Raw genomic sequence first — 19,158 nt, forward strand, 5'->3', positions numbered from 1 at the left:
ATGATCAAACCACATTAAAATCAGCGAGACACAAACCCACTCTGTGTACAGCCTACAGATTATCTAATTTGGAACCTTTCTGTTTAGAATCATTAAGCCACTACTGTACAGTAGCAACCATTAATTGGACATTTGGATTCTAATGACTGGTGTTTGGGGACAGAGGCTGGGAATACTGAAACCTGCCCTGTGCCTTAAAATGTATTCATTTAATTTAAAGTCTTTACACAGCATTACAAGTTATTTAAAAGTTAAACACTCAGACACACTGTTCTACATCCAATGCAATGAAAATATTCGCATTGAGATTTTAAATTACCTCCTTTCAGTCAAAGATGCCAATTCCACTAAGTTGCCTGAAATATCATTTACATAGGGCCATTACATCAGGTGATTTTTTTTTCTCTCTCTCTTGTGTTCAATGTCTGGTTTCTCTAATCCTCACAGACTGTGATGAATAAAGGCTTGCTTTATGCTGCCAATTTCTTTTACCTCACACACTGGCACTTGTCAATATTCCTTACCACATAAATTAGGCAAATATTCTAGGACACATAACAGCTTTAGAAGTTTGCTGCCACTTCTATGTGGCTGTACTGTAAATGCATACATATTAATTATTATAAAGACAGGACTGCTTTGATATTGCTAGCCCACAAATGGTAGCTCTACCAGATGAGCTAATGAATCAGTTCCATAAAGTGTTAGTATTCTTAATCAGGATCACATTTTTTTAATAGACAGCAGAATACAGTGTTGAGCTATTTAGAAAAAAAATTACCCTATAACCAAAGGAATTCTGTAAATGTGTGCTTTTCTAGGGCCTTTCTAGGAGAAGAAATAAAATATATTTCCAGCGTACATTTCTTACATTATTTTTGGGGATGGGCTGAAACCAAAACATCCTCAAACTCTGAGGTAGTTTGGATCCAGATCTAGAGTTTGAGGATGTTTTTTTTCTAAACAGCACAAGAATGCATTCTGCTGCTATAATTCTGTCAGCCTCTTATGGTACAGGAAATACAGAGATCAAATACTTGTACTGAGTCTAAATCAAAGGAGATCCAGTGCCCCTGAGGAGCTCTGACAGTTCACTCTGTTACCCAGGGTTCTTTCAACCCAAAGCTCTTGGTAACTTTACTCTGTGCGAAGAGGTGTCAGGAAATAAATCAGGGGAGACCCCGCTGTCTTACCAATAGATGGCTGGCACAACAGGACAACACAAGAGTGCTTTCACTTAAAGCTAAACTTAACTTAGTCTCAAGCACTTACGCATGTCCGCAACAAGATTAGTAAAACACCCCCAAACCTTCATAATTATCAAAGCTGAGTGTGGCTTTCAAGTGATACAGCGGCAACCCGTCTGCCTCTGGGGAACACAAGATGCATCCAGAGGGAGAGACCAGTCCCCCAAGAGGGCCCAAACGAGTCCCCTTATTTATACATTAGGAATAGAATGACACATCTCTTAAAGAAACCTCGTTAAGTAAGCAGTTTCAATGATCAAGCAAGAGGCTCCTTCTGATTATTGAATAACCAGGTGTGGGCTTTTCCAGAACTTGCAGCCTTAAGACCTCAATAGACATTTCTGGGGCATACCCTACTCTTTTAAAACGCATGTATCCACAACTTCAACACAATTCTTATCAGGAAGGACACGGGGTCAAGCTGCCCTTTCAGTGGCACCCTAAACCCCCCTCCGCTCCTGCCTTGGTCAAGCTGAGACTTGCTTTTAACAGCTTGCTGTCTTTAACAATAAGCCATAGTGGTTTCAGGCACTTTACTGGTTTGCCAAAGTCTCCCCATACAACATCACTTGAAGTTCAGCCTCCATGGCTTCACAATTCCCAAAGTATGGCTTTGGCTAGACTGTGATGGCATATTATTATGGGCAGTTTACTACAATCCTAAATTATGTGGTAGGAGAGGTTCTCTCTCTTCACATGCTATTAAGTGCACTGACATCTTTTGGGATGAAAAGCACTATGTCAATGTAAATATGAGTTGCTGACATTTAGCCTATCTATAGATTGATTATCTATAGATTTTCAAAGCTAACATTTGAGTTCAGACATACATTTTATTAAAGGAGAGAGGAGAAGGCCAATAGCGTGGAGGGTTATTGCAAATGTGAATGCAGCCCTTTCTGCAGGAAGAGGTCCTTGGACACAGACAACTAAGAAGACTATGTGGAAGAAGGAAATGGTGTCAGGGAGATAGATGACCAATCTCCTTTCACGAATTGCAAACACAGATCCAGCTGTGAGCTGTCTTTTCTGCATAGAGATTCATTGGGCACCATCTGGTTCTTTGTTTGGATTATTGTTAATTACTAGTAATGTGGCCATTTTTTTAGTCCGATGTTTGTTAAGGAGATGAATTTAGAAATAGGACCTGAGACAATATTTTTATGCAGCAGTTATTCCAGATACCTGTCATAAATATTCTGTCCCTTACTTAAACTATCCTTTGATACCTGCAGCATAATGGATTAAGATTGATGAGGGTTTTATTTCTACCATTTACAATGGTAATAGATTTAATAAAGAGTAAAAGTGTGGAAACACTCTTAAAAGTATGTTTGAACTAATGCTGGCTGAATTTTTTTTTCATTAAATGTATTTAACAAAAACAGTTTTCACTTCATTCAGAAATTTTCACCTTTTCCCTTTTTCACTGAAATAATTCAAAACAAAAAAAATTCTCTTTGTTTCAAAAAATGTTGTTTCATTTTTTTCTTCAGTTCTCTTGACTTTTTTACTCCCCTCACTTTTCTTTCTTACAAAAAAAAGAGAAGGGAGAAAAAATGAGAGGTTCCCCCCCTCCTTGCATTCTCTCTTTCTTTTATTTTCTCCCTTTTGCTTCTTTCCACTGGAGAAGGGGTGGAGGTTGACAATGTGAAAGAAAGTGTTACTTTCTCACAATTTTTAATATTCTAAAATCTTCTTTCACACTTTTCCAGTGTATAAAGAGGTTGAAGAGCGCTATGTGTCATTCAACTGGGTGTGGGTGAGAAAGAGAGTGAGTGAGACTTTTATGGATTCTTTTCATGCTATAAGATATGAAATAACATTTATATTATTAACTATTTGTTCATATGCAAGATTATGGCCCTGATTCAGGGTAGCATTTAAGCTTGTGCTTCAATTTAGGTATATAATGAGATTTTTTTCACCTCATTACTGGAACTAGTAATAACTACCAGTAAATAGCTATTATTCCATAAAGGGACAGACACAGATGCAACTCAAAGCACTTTGTCCTTTAGCCAGTAGGTGTCAGTTATCATAATATCTCCATTGGTCAACTTAACAAATTTGATTATCAGTCTTAATCTCTAATGTATGAAAAACAAAATGCAACAATAATGGTTTTATTATAACTTTTTAGCCTCTTATGAACATATACTGTGGGATTTTCAAAAGGCTCTGTGATAACCTAACTGCTCTGATTGAAATGAAAGGTAAAGCTTCCTTTGACTTCAAGGGGAGCAGAGTTAGGCCAATACTGTGTGTTTTCAAACACCCCACCCATAGCAACTGAATGAAATACTAGACATTTCAGTATTGAACTTTCATTTGAAGCCATAACCCACTGAAGTTTCTTATTTGTATCCTTGCTGGTGGACACAAATAGCTTGTGAGTAACATAAGTTTGAGCAGCTATTTTGTACAATTTGCTATTCATATCACCAGTGTGAAGAAGACACAGTTCTTACCAAGCAGTACAACAGTGCTGTGTTTGTTATAAAGTAGAGTGGCTGATGTCCTGCATCTTTTGCCTGAGTTAAGACACAGGGAAAAGAGTTCCCTTCAATGGTGCTTCTCTGGATTAGATTCCTTTCTTTGGGTTTGCTCAGAATTTATTTCAGTCTGAAATCATGTTCTTTGATACAAGCTCCCCAAACTACCACATCATCTACAAATGTTTCAACTTTGATGCCTTCAACAGTTAGTTCACTGGAAAAGAGTTTCCATGGAAAACTTCTGATGCCTAATTTATTCTGAATGGCAGATGTGAAAAAATAGTACTCAAATGGTGTATTAAATGTATAGCATTTGAACTCTTGTCATTTCATTTTAGCTGCCAAAATCCTGACCTTACATCAATGGTTGAATAATATACCATATACTTTAGTACTGGAAAACTTGCTTGTAATTTCCTCTGTCATGTAGTGGATCATATTTCCTTTGCACAACAGTGTTTAGGTCTCTTGTGTCCAAATAAACTCTCTAATTTCCATCAGCTTTTATGATAAATAGTGAATTTATCCATTCTGTGTGCCTTTGTGTAATTTTTGGTTGCTTAAAAGCTTTCCATTTTGTCTAGTTTCTTTGGAAACTATCTATCATCATCACTGGTACTTTCTTTGCTGGAGGACTTAGACTGATATATTTTATACTGTGATAATCTTCCAAGTATCCCATACCCACGTTTTGTATTCAGTTTGAGTGTCAGAGATGGTTAGTAGAGCTGCTCAATTTTTTTTTCTGACAACAGGTTTCCATTAGAAAATGTTTATTTGACAACTCTGAAACATTTCACTGGAAAGCATAGATTTAATTGAGATTGTCACAGGAAATGATCAAAATGTATTGTTTCAGTGTGATTGAAACATTTTGTTTTGCCTTTATTGTTTTGACTTTTATATATTGTATTGTATTATACTATATTATATTATTCTATAAAAATTGAAATGATCAAGCTATAATGGAACTTTTGGCCTTATCAAAATGATACATTTCAATGTGAAATGGTCAAAGTGAAACTTAATTTCATGGAAAATTATAAGATTTTGACTTTGTTTTTCAATCTGGGAAAAATTAAATTTTGAAATCTCAGAATCTCAGAAACTCTTGCCTCCTTTTCTAATTTTGCGCTCCTCTCTTGTTTCCCAGCTGTTTGGATCAGGAACTGTGTCTTCTTATATTATGGGTTCTGCCATAAAATATGGAATAATAGCAATTCCCGATCCAGCAAAGCACTTAGCCATACACTTATCTTAAAACATATATTCAGTCCTACTGAAGCCAATGAAATTAATCACATACTTAAAGTTGAACATGTGCATTAGCCCTTCACTAGACAAAATGGTCAGCACTTTGAAGGAGTGATCCCCAGTTTTCCAAATTCTGTATTAGATCAGACTATAGTTTTTAGGGTTGTATTTGATTGTGCCTATTGGGTTTTTTCTACCTTGCCTCAAGTTCCATGCATTCAGAGTGACTGTCCAATCCTGATTCCCAAAGCCCTTTATTCCCTCTCCCTGAGTATCTGAGGCTTATTTTCTCCTCAGTGACTTTTGGAAATTTCTGTTTTCTCCTTCTCCTTTCTATCACTTTCTTTTCTCTTGTCATAAACTGGGACGTAAGTGGTCAATCCTAGTAGTCAGAGCCATGGTGTTCAGGAGCTGGGAACCAGAGACCAGAGACAGAGACAGTCAAGAATCAAGCCAAGAGTCAGAGACAGTCAGAAATTGAGCCCAGGGTGAGAGCCAGAGTCAGTAACCAGGGATGGGGTATAGAAGCAGTGAAACAAGGCAAGTGAAAAGGCAATGTTGTGACACTCTGTACCCCAAAGCAGCACCCTGGTACCTCATATTTACTATGGTGATATAATTATGACATGTTTTGTACAAAGTACACTGTTTGAGGTATCATTTTAAAAGTCTTGATCTGTTGAACATTAATATCCTGTTGGACTGTATATGCCATGCTTGTATGCAGAATTATGAAGTTTTGTTATGTGTGTGAAATATATTGTACGGTTGGGGACACGACAACCAGCCTTTCAACTGCAACAGTGGAGCAGCCAGACATGTTGATGGCTCATTAAGGGGCAGCCACACTCACAAGGACTATCCAGGAATTGTATACAACAGAGACTTATCAGGGAGAGAACTTAGACAATGGAGACTGCTTGACTCATGTTGTAGCAAAAGATCTTTCCAGCAAGCTGGAGGAACTTATAAAGGAGGAGAAGTGACATCATCATTTGGCCTCACTCCCCCCAGAACTCAACATGTGGAAACATGTCTGGAGAACAAAGACTGAACTGGGGAAGTGGTCCCTACCTGGAAAGGAGAATCCCAGCTTGTATATTAAGGAACTATACCATCAGGATGAGGCACTGCTTGATTCAAATCCTGTCAAGTTTATAGATTTCAGATTGTGATTTTACTTTTATTTCTTAGATGACCAATTTTAATCTGTTTGTTTACTGCTTCTAATCACTTTAAATCTATCTTTCTTTGCAGTTAATAAATCTCTTTACCTAAACCAGCATGGTTTGCTTGAAGTACTTGGGGAATCTGCTCAGGAAAAAAACCTGATGCATGTCCTCTTCACATTGAGGGAGGGGCAGACTGGGTATAAACTTACACTGGTCAGGCTTCTGATGGTACAGCTCTGGGGTTCTAGGCTGGGGAGCTGGGGTAATTGGCTGGAATCTCTCTATTGTTAGTTCATGAGTGGCTACGAGACTCATTCATGTAACTAAGTTGGGTATGTCCCTGCCTGTGGATGTCCATGTAAGTGCAGGACCTGGAATTGGTGGCAGCTTGTCACAGAATCATCGTGAGAAAGGGAGCCCAGTTCCAGGTTGCACCCTGGGGAGTCCATCACAAGAGTCTAATGTGTATGCTAGCCAGCCAGTCAGTCTACAGCCCGGCAGATCTAACTAGCTGACTGACCTGCTGTATTTTTCAAAACACAAGACGAAAACTCCAAGATACATCCTAGTGCTATTTTTTTTTGGCAATTATTTCACCTTGACAGAACACATATATCATTATTTTAATGTTATTAACATGGTAAAGTGACCCATAAAACATGCCTTCCCTTTTATTGTGGTGCTGTTGTAATCATGATCACACTAACAATGCTTGCAATACATTTACATTAGGCAAAATATTATCTGACAGTATTATTGATGTGGCTTAATAAAGGGAAAAAATTAAGAGTGGTGGATCTGATTTCTCAAGAGAATAATCACTGCCTGGTACCTATAATAACTCTTTTTTCTTCAAAGCTATGTACTTTAGAAGACAGAGCTGATGAAACTCATTGATCCATCCAGGCTTCTTCTGCTATCTATGTATGTCATCTAGCTCCTTAATATTCATACCTCTCTTACACTTGCTTTGGGGTGAGATTCCTGTTTAACTACTCCAGGATGTTTAACTTCATAAATGCAATCTTAAAGTAATCTGTTAATGTATGGAAAAGTCGCACACTGTTCCTCTAATATATTTAAATTATATGTGCTTTTTCCCCATAACTGCTGGTATTTTACAGTATCATAGGCTTTGACTACGTCCTAGACTAGAGATCAAAGTGGATTGTGCAGCAGCATATGAAAGAGATGAAATAGAAAGAAAGATATAGATGCTTCTACTCTTAGTTATTCCTGTAATGGGGTAAACAATCTAAAAGTACAATTCCTGAATGGTTATATTTCTAGGTGGGAAATATCAGGCCAGAAAGTCAGTGCTTTGAGTACTTAGGGCCCCAATTCAGCAAAACCCTTAAGTATATGCTTCATTTTAAACATGCGCTTAAGTCCCAGTGAAGTCAATAGAACTTGAATACAGGCTTGAAGCTAGGTAGATGCTTAAGTGCTTTGCTGACTCAAGGTCTTTTAATCCCAGAAAGAATATTTATGAAGGCAATATAGCCCCAAATCATGTAGCAATGCAGTGAGGGGCATAGCATAGCTTTGCCCTCAAAGCCAGGGAGTGGCAAAATTAGGAAAATAAAATGTCCTATCCAGGGGTTCTCTAGTAGCCATGGATCAAAAATGAAAGCGGAAAAACAATGAACCCAACATCCTAAAGTTTGGATAAATGGGACCTGGATCTGAACTACCCCTGGTTTTAGTTTTGCAATAACAATAGGCTAATTGACAAAAATTTACAAAACCAGCCTCTTTTTAGCTCCCCCTTATTCTACAGATAACATCATGTTAAAAAATTTCTGCATCTTGGTGAGGATACTTAGGTAGCTTTAATTAAATGAGAGAGAGGGAGAGACACACAGAGAAATAGTTTGAAAGAGCTGCTCCAGTAATTGTGGGGCTATGCCTATGTTACACCACTTTGTGTATTTAACACAGGTTTGGAAGCCAGGACTCGTGAGTTCTATTTGCAGCTTTGCAATTGCCTCCAATGTGTCACATCAATTAACCTCCTCTGTGACTCAGTTTAACAATCTGAAAAAACATAATATAATAATACTAACTTGCAGGGCTTCACTGAGGTTTTGTGAAGGTCCTTACATTACTATTGACAACGTGCTCCCTGAGATTCCTGGATGAAAGTTGCTACTAGGTGCAAAAGTAGGATTGTGAAAAACAGAGTAGGTAGCATAGCCTAAAAGGATAGTGGCTGGAAGTATGTTTTATGATTAATGCACAGGGGTAGGTTCTATTCCCAGTTTTGATGCTCACTTGCTGTGTGGACCATAGGCAAGTTATTGTGCCTCAGTTTATTCAAATATAAAATGGTTAGAATTAATATTCAGCATAATTAATGTTTAAGTGCTTTGAGAACATGGAATGAAAAGTGCTGTAGATGAGCAAAGTATTTTTGCTTCAATCTCTTTAAGATTGAATTCCCTAGCCACACATTTTCAAAAAGTCTACATTCCTTACGAGAGCTAAATGACTAATTCAAATGAATAATTTATCTGAAGAATTTTGCCTTGTTTTCTCTTTGCAAATTGTTCTCAAATAGGCTGAAAAATTCTTGGGTTTATTAGTTATTGAAAATTGTTCACAGATGTCTTCAGTGAATAATTCTTGATCTGCAGAACATTGGCAAACATTTTGTTGCAAATATTTGCAATTTTCATTGTGCTGTTTGTGCTGTGTTGTGTTTATTTTCTCTGGTCGGATACCTTATGCAATTAACCTATCCAGTGTGAGTGGCAAACATTGAATTTTATAACTGTATATAAAATTCAAAATTCACAAATTCATGTATTTTAGGGGCAGAAAGAACCATTAGATCATCTATTCTGATCTGTGTAACATAGGCCATAACATTTCAGACTTTCTCCTCTGTTGAGCCCATTTACTTGTTTGACTTATAGCAAATCTTTCAGAAAATCATTTGGTCTTACTTTGGAAACTTCAGGAGATGGAGAATCTACCACTTCCTTTTATAGTTCGTTCCAATTGTTAATCATCCTTGCTATTAAAAATATGTGTCTTATTTCTAATATTTATTGGTCTTGCTTTAACTTCCAACCATTGGTTCTTGTTATACCTTTTTCTGCTAGATGAAAGAATTCTACGTGAAGTGATTTATACCCTGTAATCAAATTACCTCTTGATCTTTTTGATAAACTAAACAGAGTGAGTAAGTCTCATCATAAGGCATTTTTTTCAAGCCCTCAAATAATTTTTGTGGCTCTTCTTTGCACCCTTACCAATTTTTCAAATTCCTGTTGAAAATATGGGCAGAACTGGTTGAAGAATTCCCATATCAGTCTCACCAATACTGTATGCAGAAGCAAAATTCATGAAGTGTTGATTAATCACATACATTTCTCAATCAGGGAGTAGAAAAAAACCTGGTGTGACTTATGTCATTAATCAACACAGCATGAATTGTGAATGTTACAACTGAATATTGGGTTATGAGACATCTCGCACTACCTGCCCTTAGTGTGAAGGAGTCTCGTCTTTGCTTGCTGTGGATCAGCTTTCTGAAGCCAACAGCCTTTGGCAGCACTTAGATATATTTATAGTGAAAATAAGAATAAGTTTATTATTAAAGACTAGAGATTCAAGTGATAGCTAGTAAGAAAACTGGAAACAAATAGTTACATATAAAACAAAATCATAGCACACTTTCTAGGGACTAAACTTATCTAATTGGTTAACCTCCTGTCTAAATAAGTTTATCTCAGAGTCCTCTTCAGCATTTTCAACCCAAGCTAGCTGAGACCTCACTTTCATGAATGCAAACACACTATCTGTTTACTTCCTAGGAACAGGATGATAGGGTGTCTTCTTTCTCTTCTAGAAATACCCCCAAATTTAATCCCCATTACTTATAGACAGAATGAGCCTGAGGCTTGTTTGGTTTTTTTCCCTGTGTGCTCCTTTCTCACTGATTTCACATCTCTCAGTTAACAGTTGACTTTTATGTAAATAGGCATTCACTGTGTTAGCTTACAGTGCTTACTTTACATCCTGTCACAGAAATACACGGTTCTTACATCTGTCTGGAGGAACTGGTCTGAGACCTGTCACCTTTTAATGACCTGCTTTGAACTTACAGGCTGAAGAACATAATTTTCTAGTCCAGATACATAACTCCTCACACAGTACATGTACATACATGTCACAGACTAGTGTGACACCGGATTTCATTTGAGACCTGACATGACTTTCTTTGCTGAACCAGAATGTACATACCAGAAACAAGAGATACCTGTATCCTTCTGCACTCCCTCGGTATTTGGCATTAAGAGGTTCTTGGGTCACAAATATACAATAAGAAATGTATTTTCAAGTAATAGCCAAACTGAAAACCAGCTTTTAATGGATATCTTGTAAATCTAAAGCACATAGGTGCTGGAACTAGAGGTGCAGGGAGAGCTGGAGCACCCCCTGGCCTGACATGGTTTCCATCATATCCAGGGTTTACAGGTTGGTTTAATGGCTCTCAGCACCCCCACTATACAAATTGTTCCACCGGCCCTGCTAAAGCAAGTGAATATTTGCAGAAAGCAAACAAGAAAAGGTCACAAATATGGCTGGACTGAAATTTTCTTTTGAATCTGAAAGATAATTTTTTACATAATTTGTGCAGATGTATTGCTTATGGTGTGTTTCAGTGGCTCAAATGCCTGCTTTAAGGCCTGACTCAAAGCCCACTGAAGTTAATGGCAGGATTCCCACTGACTTCAATTGGGTTTGGATCAAGCCCTTGCAGAGCACAGCTACTTGGCAGATACTGCAGGTTATATGAATGGACACTTCCCTTTACTCTAAGCCGTCACCATCTGTTCTGTCCTCTAATTGCAAATGCAAAATGAACATAATTAAATATTGGCATCACACAAAAATAAGTTAGAAGTTATTTCAGTGAAGATGTGTGTCCTTTATTAAATGCAACAAGCATCTAGTCTGTGGGTTTGAGGTGTTGTTTGGTTTGTTTTGAGACACAGATGGGTGAAATCGCTTTTTCCTGACAGAAAGGTTTTTTTTTAATAAGCAAACTGGAATTTAGTACATGAGGGTAGCACTCTACAACAGTTGGTAAATTGCACAAATTCCATAAATACAGATTCAGGGCTGAATTCTCTTCTCCTGGGGCAGTATGAGAGTAAGCAGCAACAGAAAGATTGTGATTATACAGTATTCTGGTTATTCAGGGAAAATCAAGCTTGGGTGCATTTACCTGTGAATAGCTTCACTGATCAATGAATGGACTAGCACTTCTAAATAATGCCAAGGCTCTATCTGTATTATAGTTGCATCTTAGGCTACTTGCCTCCTTTCCATTGGCCCAAGCCGAAATCTTGCTTTATACAGTGATCTAGACTACACCTAATCTAGGGATTTATAAGGCTTCCAATATCATAGTATCTAAGCAGTTCACAGCTTTAAGGTATGTGAGGTAGGATTAGCCGGATTTTACACATGAGGATCTGAGGCACAGAGAGTGGAATCCTCAAAGGTACATAGGTACCTAAACCCCAGGTTTAGGCTCAGGTGCCTAAACTCACTTTGCACCAAAATTTTCAGGGTAAAAGTTCCCTAATCACCTAAATTATGGCCTCTGAGCATGTGCACGGCAGCTCCCCTCTAGGCATCCAGACACCTACCTCTCGCCTAAATCCCAGAGCAAATCACAAGCTGAGGAAGACAGGCCTTCAGCCACCCATCTCATGTACAGAGCCAAATCTGATAGGTGGTTTCTGAGAACACCTACCAGGCTAGGTCCCATTCAAAATCTGGCTGGAGGAGGTGGTGGTGCAACCCACCTTGTACCTTTTAGCCCAGTGGTTAGAGCACTAACTTGGGATGTGGGAAACGCAGGCTCAATTCCCCCCTCTCTGCCAGAGGGGAAGAATGGATTTGAACAAGGTTCTCCCATTTCTCCTGAGAGGGCTCTAACCACTGGAGGATGGGATATCCTGAGGTTGGCCTCCCTCAGTCTCTCCTTTTGAACCTGTTTCACTGCGGCTAAATAGTGAGAGTGACTGGAGCAGGGGACTGAGGGAGAAGGAATTTAAACTGGGGTCTCTCACCTCTCATGTGGGTACCTAATCATTGGACTACAGAATTACTCTGATTTTGCTCTCTCTTGTGGTTAAATGTGTTTAATTATTAATACACAGTGCAATAGTCATTGGGCTGAGGGGTGGGATGGGGGATAACTATGTAGTCCAGTGGCCAGGGCTCCCATCTGTGAGGTGGGAAACCCTGGATCCCCCTCTGGCAGAGAGGTGGCATTTAAACCTGGCTCTCCCACATCCCAGGGTAGTGCTCTAATGCCCCAAAAAGTTATAAGAAGGGCAGCATCACTGTCTCCTCCTCCAGCTGTTTTGTATGGAGCAAGGCAGGTGACTAACTAATTCCTGCAAGAAATGCCTGAGGCACCAAAGCCACCTTACTCTAGGTTGGAGATTCCTGTTTGTGGATCACTACTAAGCAGAACTAGGTGCCTCCCTGCAGCCTGAACTTAGTTGGGCTAGGTGTGAGAGAGAGAGCAGGGCTTAGCATACACCCGCCACATTGGTATCTCCCATTGGCTAATTTAGGTGGCTCTCTGCCTAGCATGCTGGCTTTTGCGGATCGTATTTAGAGGTGCCAATTCTATAGGAAGCCTAGGGACCTAACAGCCTTTGTGGATTACAGGGTTATTCCTGTGATTGACTAGGTGCTTAAAAGTTAAGAGCCATAGCATTCAGCACTGCAACACTTAAGTCCCTTTGTGGATCCCGCCCCGCTAGACTACGTGACATAGTGTGACTAGATCCCATAAGCATTCTGGAGAAAGGATTTGAATCCAGGTCTTTTAAGTTCTTGGCTGGTGCTGGTGCCCCAACTATAGGGCCATCATCGTTTCCACTAGGTTATTTACTTTCTCATAATCAGCACTGCCGGTTATCCACTGCACCCTCACAGTCTGATCCACGGCTTTAGTATCATAGGCAGGGGAGGCTCCAGGCCCCAGCATGCCAAGCGTGTGCTTGGGGTGGCAAGCCACGAGGGGCACTCTGCCGGTCGCTGGGAGGGCGGCAGGCAGGCTTCGCTGGTCCCTTGGGACCGATGACCGGCAAAGCGCCCCCCTCAGCATGATGCCGTGCTTGGGGGGCAGCAAAATGTCTAGAGCCGCCCCTGATCATAGGTGCTGGAACTACAGGGGCAGACGGTGCTGCAGCAGCCCCTGGCCTGAAGTGATTTCCATCATATGCAGGGCTTATAGTTTGGTTCAATGGCTCTCAGCACCCTCACTATACAAATTATTCCAGCACCTCTGTTTAGTATAAATTTAACATATAATCATTTCATCAAGAAGGAGCAGCTCTTGACTGAATGATCAGTTACAAATGAAAGTTGCACCAGTGGGCACATGAGTCAAGAGTAACTTCTCCCATGGCTCCTAAGTGAGCCCCTCCTACCTTCCTGAAAGCTGTTGATCATAACTGATGTAAAACTTGTATAAGTGCTGACCGGTATTTAGGGCACAATTCACTAATTTGATATTGCTATCACTCTTTGTTAGAAAGAGGCAGACTATGACAGTGACATCAATTAGCCTCATTCATGATTTTCTAAAGATGGGCCTGAGATGCAGAATTCAAATCCAAGGCTGAACTTACCCATATTTTAGGGATGTTCTGAATCAGTTTTTCAGATCAGACCCATGAATCCAAACAGCAAAGTTTGGATCCATATCTAGCTCTGCGTTTTCCCAAAGTTCAATGGGGCTGGGAAGAAAGGTCTATGTCTGTTGCTTTTAAATGCAAAGGTTTGTCTGAGGAGGATAACATCAGATTGGGAATATACCTCACCCAGTGTGAGCAGAAAGCAGTTTGTTTTGCCAGCAGTCCTGGTGAAGTGTTAATTTAAAGAAGCAATAATATAACTCTTAGTTCAAACATTTTGTTTCCATCACACTGCTCTATTAAGACACTTGGGTAGCCAAACAATGTTACCTGAGCTCGGTGGGCACTATTTTCTTTTGGTAAAAGGGCGCTAGAGCAAATTTCAACAAGAAGGAGCAGAAAGGGCTTATTTAAAAAAATCAACGGTCCTAAATAAGGCTTGAATATGAAAGGAAAATATGAAACAGATGGGAATTATTGAGACATGTTTTCATATCTTTCTTTTCTTTGAAGATGTTTTAAAAGTTTCCTTCACTGCCTTGGCTTTCTGCTGTTGAGTTACACGAGTAACAGATTTGTTCAGCAGCAGCAGCTGGGAAGTAGCCATTGACTGCGCATTGTAGGGCTGCTAAATGAAGTCAATGGGAATCTTGCAGTGAATCCCCAAAGCAACTTAGCCACTGAGTTCCGTGGGGCCAGGAGTTTACCTCTAGTGCCCCAGACACAAATCTGGGTACCCTACTTACCAACCCAACAAGTTGAGATGTAAACGGGTGCCTCTGTTTGGCACCTCAAATCAAGTGTACCTCTCTTTCGAGTTAGAGGCTTGAAAATTGTAACAAAGATGAGTAGGGGTATGTTTGAAATGACGCTGGACTCTTTAGCCCTCTTGTAACTCAGCAGCTGAGAAGGAATTTTTGTCTCCTTTTCTGCTCCTCCTAATTAAGACATAGTGGCCATTGCAGCTCTGGGGCCCTTTCTTCAAGCCATTGTTTCTCTGTATTGTTTTACTGACACATTAAAAAAAAGCTGAGGGGCAGGAGTAACATGGTATTTTCTCTTGAAGCTTCAGATTTAAAGCTGGGACTCAGACTGCTTCACTCTACAGCTGACAATTTAGCAAATGGTCCATGTTATGCTGCTTTGATCTCGTGAAAGTTTTCAAAAATTTCAGCCTTGAAGAAAGCTGCAAACCCAACAGATCCCCCAGTTCATTAGCAATCCTTTAGCAGTTCCCAACAATTAGAGCTGTCAGCCAGCTGAACTCCGTTCCGAGGCCGCACATTCAAAATCCCTGACTAATGTCTTGTTAAAAAGGCTTGACAGTATGTTGCAATTTGTTATAATTGAATCTAAGCTGCATTAGCTGTTTGAAGGGCTGAAATGTTTTCAAACATTACATTGATTTAAATTAATGCCACAAAAATATTCAGAAATCGTGTCTGTCACATTCAGTGCTAATAATCATGTTCTCTCCATTTCATCACCAGTTTGAAAGCATTGTCAGAAAGGGAGTTTAAGTCTTCCCTGTCCTTCCCCCCCTTTACATGAGAAGTAAGGTGACAATCCCTATTTTTCATGAAAGGAAAGTGCTAGGTAACTGTAGGAGAATCGGTTGGGTCTCCTGGGCTGGTGTACATAGAGGTAAAAAAATTTGCACAAGCAATTTGCTTTAAAAAAACTCCCTAAAAGACTAATTTGCTAAAACATTAAAACTCACCAACCAATTCTCTGTTGATAATGGGAGAAAAGGAGGAACAGGTTTTTTACTCAGTGCCTGTCTTTATTTTAACAATGGGCCAGGAATCCGAACAGTAGGACATTTGACAACTGAACATTCTGCACAAGCTTAATGGTTAAAAACTGTATCTGCTTTCAGAACAACTTTCACTAGAAAAGAGTCAGACAACGCAAGATATCAAAGCAGCTTTATGATCCCAAAATCAATCATTTGTCCTATTTTCTTATAATTCTCTGTTCTTATTATAGGAAGTGTCACAGGAAGGCTGGCCCTCTGTGACTGAAATAGGTCCAGCACTCTGTGCTGGGAGCAGGTGCTCCTAGTTGAGGCAATTAAGGGGGTGGGACTGTACCTGGGCAATAAAGAGTCAGAGGGAGTTGAGTGAGGGCAGAACAAGAACGGGGAATGACAGAGTGAAGCTGGCTGGGCAGGGATTGGCTCCTGCAGTGGTCCTGGAAGAAAAGAGGTAAGGTTGGGTAAGAAGACCCAGCTAAACCTTTTGTTTTCCTTTGGGAGAAGGAAGGTCAGTCCTTGTGTCTTCTCCAGCTGCTTAGAGTCATAGAACTGTAGGACTGGAAGGGACCTTGAGAGGTCTTTTAATCCAATCCCCTGCACTCATGGCAGGACTAAGTATTGTCTAGACCATTTCGAACAGGTGTTTGTCTAACCTACTCTTAAAAACCTCCAATGATGGAGACTCCACAACTTCCCTAGGCAATTTATTCCAGTATTTACCCATCCTGACAGTTAGGAAGTTTTTCCTAACGTACAACCTAAATCTCCCTTGTTGCAATTTAAGCCCATCGCTTCTTGTCCTATCCTCAATTTTTCTCTCTCCTCCTTTATAAGTACAATCTTTCATATACTTGATAACTGTTATCAAGTCCTCACGCTCTCTCTCACACTCACTCACATGCACAGTCTTCTTTTCTCCAGACTAAACAAATATACACACACAGTCTTCTCTTTTCCAGACTAAACAAACCCAATTGTTTCAATCTTCCCTGATAGGTCACTTTTTCTAGACCTTTAATCATTTTTGTTGCTCTCCTCTGGACTTTCCTCAATTTGTTCACATCTTTCCTGAGAACAGGAAAGGATAGTACCTCAGACAGAACGGGCTGTGACCAGCTTAAGGCTCAGGGGAAGATTTGTTTTTGTGCTTTTGGAACTTTGTGTTAATAAAGAAACCAGACCCCAAGAGGGGCTGTGATTGGATAAGCAAGACTGGATGGAGTTTTGTTTAAGGAGCTGGAAGAAGGGGGAAACAGAAAAGGCACTGTAGAGGCATCTCTGGCCATGAAAGGGTGCTGGTGTGGAGGTCATCCCTCTTGCAGTTCATATTAGAAGAGTCTTGTTCTAAATTGTGATTGGCTGGATCTGTATTTTAAAATTTTGAATGTTCCAGAGTTCAGGAGAGAGGTTTCAGCTCAGTCCTTCATAAATAGAGAGGCCACTTACAGAAGTGAGCTCCAGATCCAGGTTGGGATTTCAATTATTCCTAAAGTCAGAGATGTTTGGATTCAGGGATTTGCTTTTAAATTATAGGTGTGTATCCATCTGTAACAAAAGGACTCTTTTTAGCTAAAAAAGGTGAAATGTTCAGGTTTTGCAAGTGCAGCATCTTCAGCTGCACAAATATATTTTAAAGAACTTTTCTTCCTGCACTGTGTGTATGAAACTGTACAGGATTTGGGAGCACTTCCTGAACTACAGCAATCAGAGAGCATGACTCCTCCCTTTGTCTAGCGTGAAAATGAAAGCTGGCCCAGGATGGTGTTGACTGAGCTGAGCATACTAAGGATAGACTTCATTTCTCTAACCTCTCTGGAGCCTCTCTTGACACCAGTTCTCTTCTTCCAACATGCACTGAAATGATGTCCACAAAACTTCTGAATATGTAGAGGGAGCAGATTCATACTTGTCATAACTTTCCTACTCAGATCTGAACCTTAGAGTTCAGAACATGAGAAGCTAGCATGAAATCTCCAAACTTAATTACCAGTTTGGATCTGATATCGCTGCCACCAGCCAGAAAATTCCAGTGTCTGGCTCACTCTGGTCCCCCCAAAACCTTCCCTGGGGAACCCCAAGACTCAGATGCCCTGAGTCTCACCACAAAGGAAAATAACCCACTTCCCTTCCCCCTCTTTACCTCCTCCCAGATTTCCCCGCCCTGGGTACTCTGGGAGATTCCCTGCTTCAAGTCCTTGAAACACCGCAACGAGAAATCAAATATTTCTCTCCCCTCACCCAGAGGTTATGCAAATTCAGGCTTAGTAAATCTAACACAAAGAGATTCTCTCTTGCCCCCTGTCTTCTTCCTCCCACCAATTCCCTGGTGAGCTGCAGACTCAATCCCCTTGAGCCCCCACTAAAAAAAAATCCAACAGGTCTTACAAAGAAAGCTTTATATAAAAAGAAAGAAAAAGACATAATATGGTCTCTGTATCAAGGTGACAATATACAGGGTCCATTGCTTAAAAGAAAAAATGAATAAACAGCCTTATCCAAAAAAAATACAATTTAAAACATTCCAGCAACTACACACATGTAAATTCAAAAAAACAATATAAACCTATTGTCTTACTATCCTTGTACGTATAACTTGGAAACAGAAGATTAGGAAGCCTGGAGATAGAGAGATCACTCTCAGAGTTGAGAGGGTCACCAAACCGAGACAAAGAACTCACTCCCAAACTTCCCTCCACCCAGTTTTGAAAATATTTTGTTTCCTGATTGGTCCTCTGGTCAGGTGTTTCAGGTCACTGTTTGTTAACCCTTTTATAGGTGAAAGAGACATTAACCCTTAGCTATCTGTTTATGACAATACTGTTTTCATTTTTGGGTGTGCTGGCTAAAGTAAGAAAAGGAGCTTTCAGATTCTCATAATGAATCAGACATCTTTGAAAAATCTGATTGTTTGAATAATTAAAAAAACCTGACTGTATGCAACTAACTCCTCTCATCTCCTGATTCTTCTTTTCCCCACAGTCCTAATTCCCCAACTGGTTGGGAATTAGGACCAAATAGAAAAGGAGAGCCTATTATCTATATAAATATAATTTTTAATCACACACACAGACACACACATTTATGAATTATACTTGTAATAGTTTATAGGGTACATAGAAGCTGGGAAAACCATATTTTAGTATTGCAATATTTAAATTAATACATACAAACACAATATGGTTGTGATAATGAAACATCATTATTTGGACACTACAGAATATTCTTGAAGAAATCGACCATGCAGATCAGGCAGAAGAATGTAGCCTTCGGAAATGACTTGGATACAAATGTAAAGGTTCTTTGATGCAAGGTTGTTAAAATATGTGTGTAGCTTTAAAGGAAATGGAATATATTTTTGATCCCTGTGTGATTTCTACAACTTTAGGTTTATATATCGGTAAAAGGGAGAATTGGGAAATATAGTTATACCTACACACTCTTTTAATCTTGCCCAATTCACAAATGAATATGGATCATGAAACTGCTTATATGACTGATTTGTGAACATTTCAAAATTTTAGACAGTCAATTTTATCTTTTTACAATACACCATCC

The sequence above is a fragment of the Gopherus evgoodei genome, chromosome 1 (genome assembly GCF_007399415.2).
Source record: "Gopherus evgoodei ecotype Sinaloan lineage chromosome 1, rGopEvg1_v1.p, whole genome shotgun sequence".
In the NCBI taxonomy this organism is placed as follows: Eukaryota; Metazoa; Chordata; order Testudines; family Testudinidae; genus Gopherus; species Gopherus evgoodei.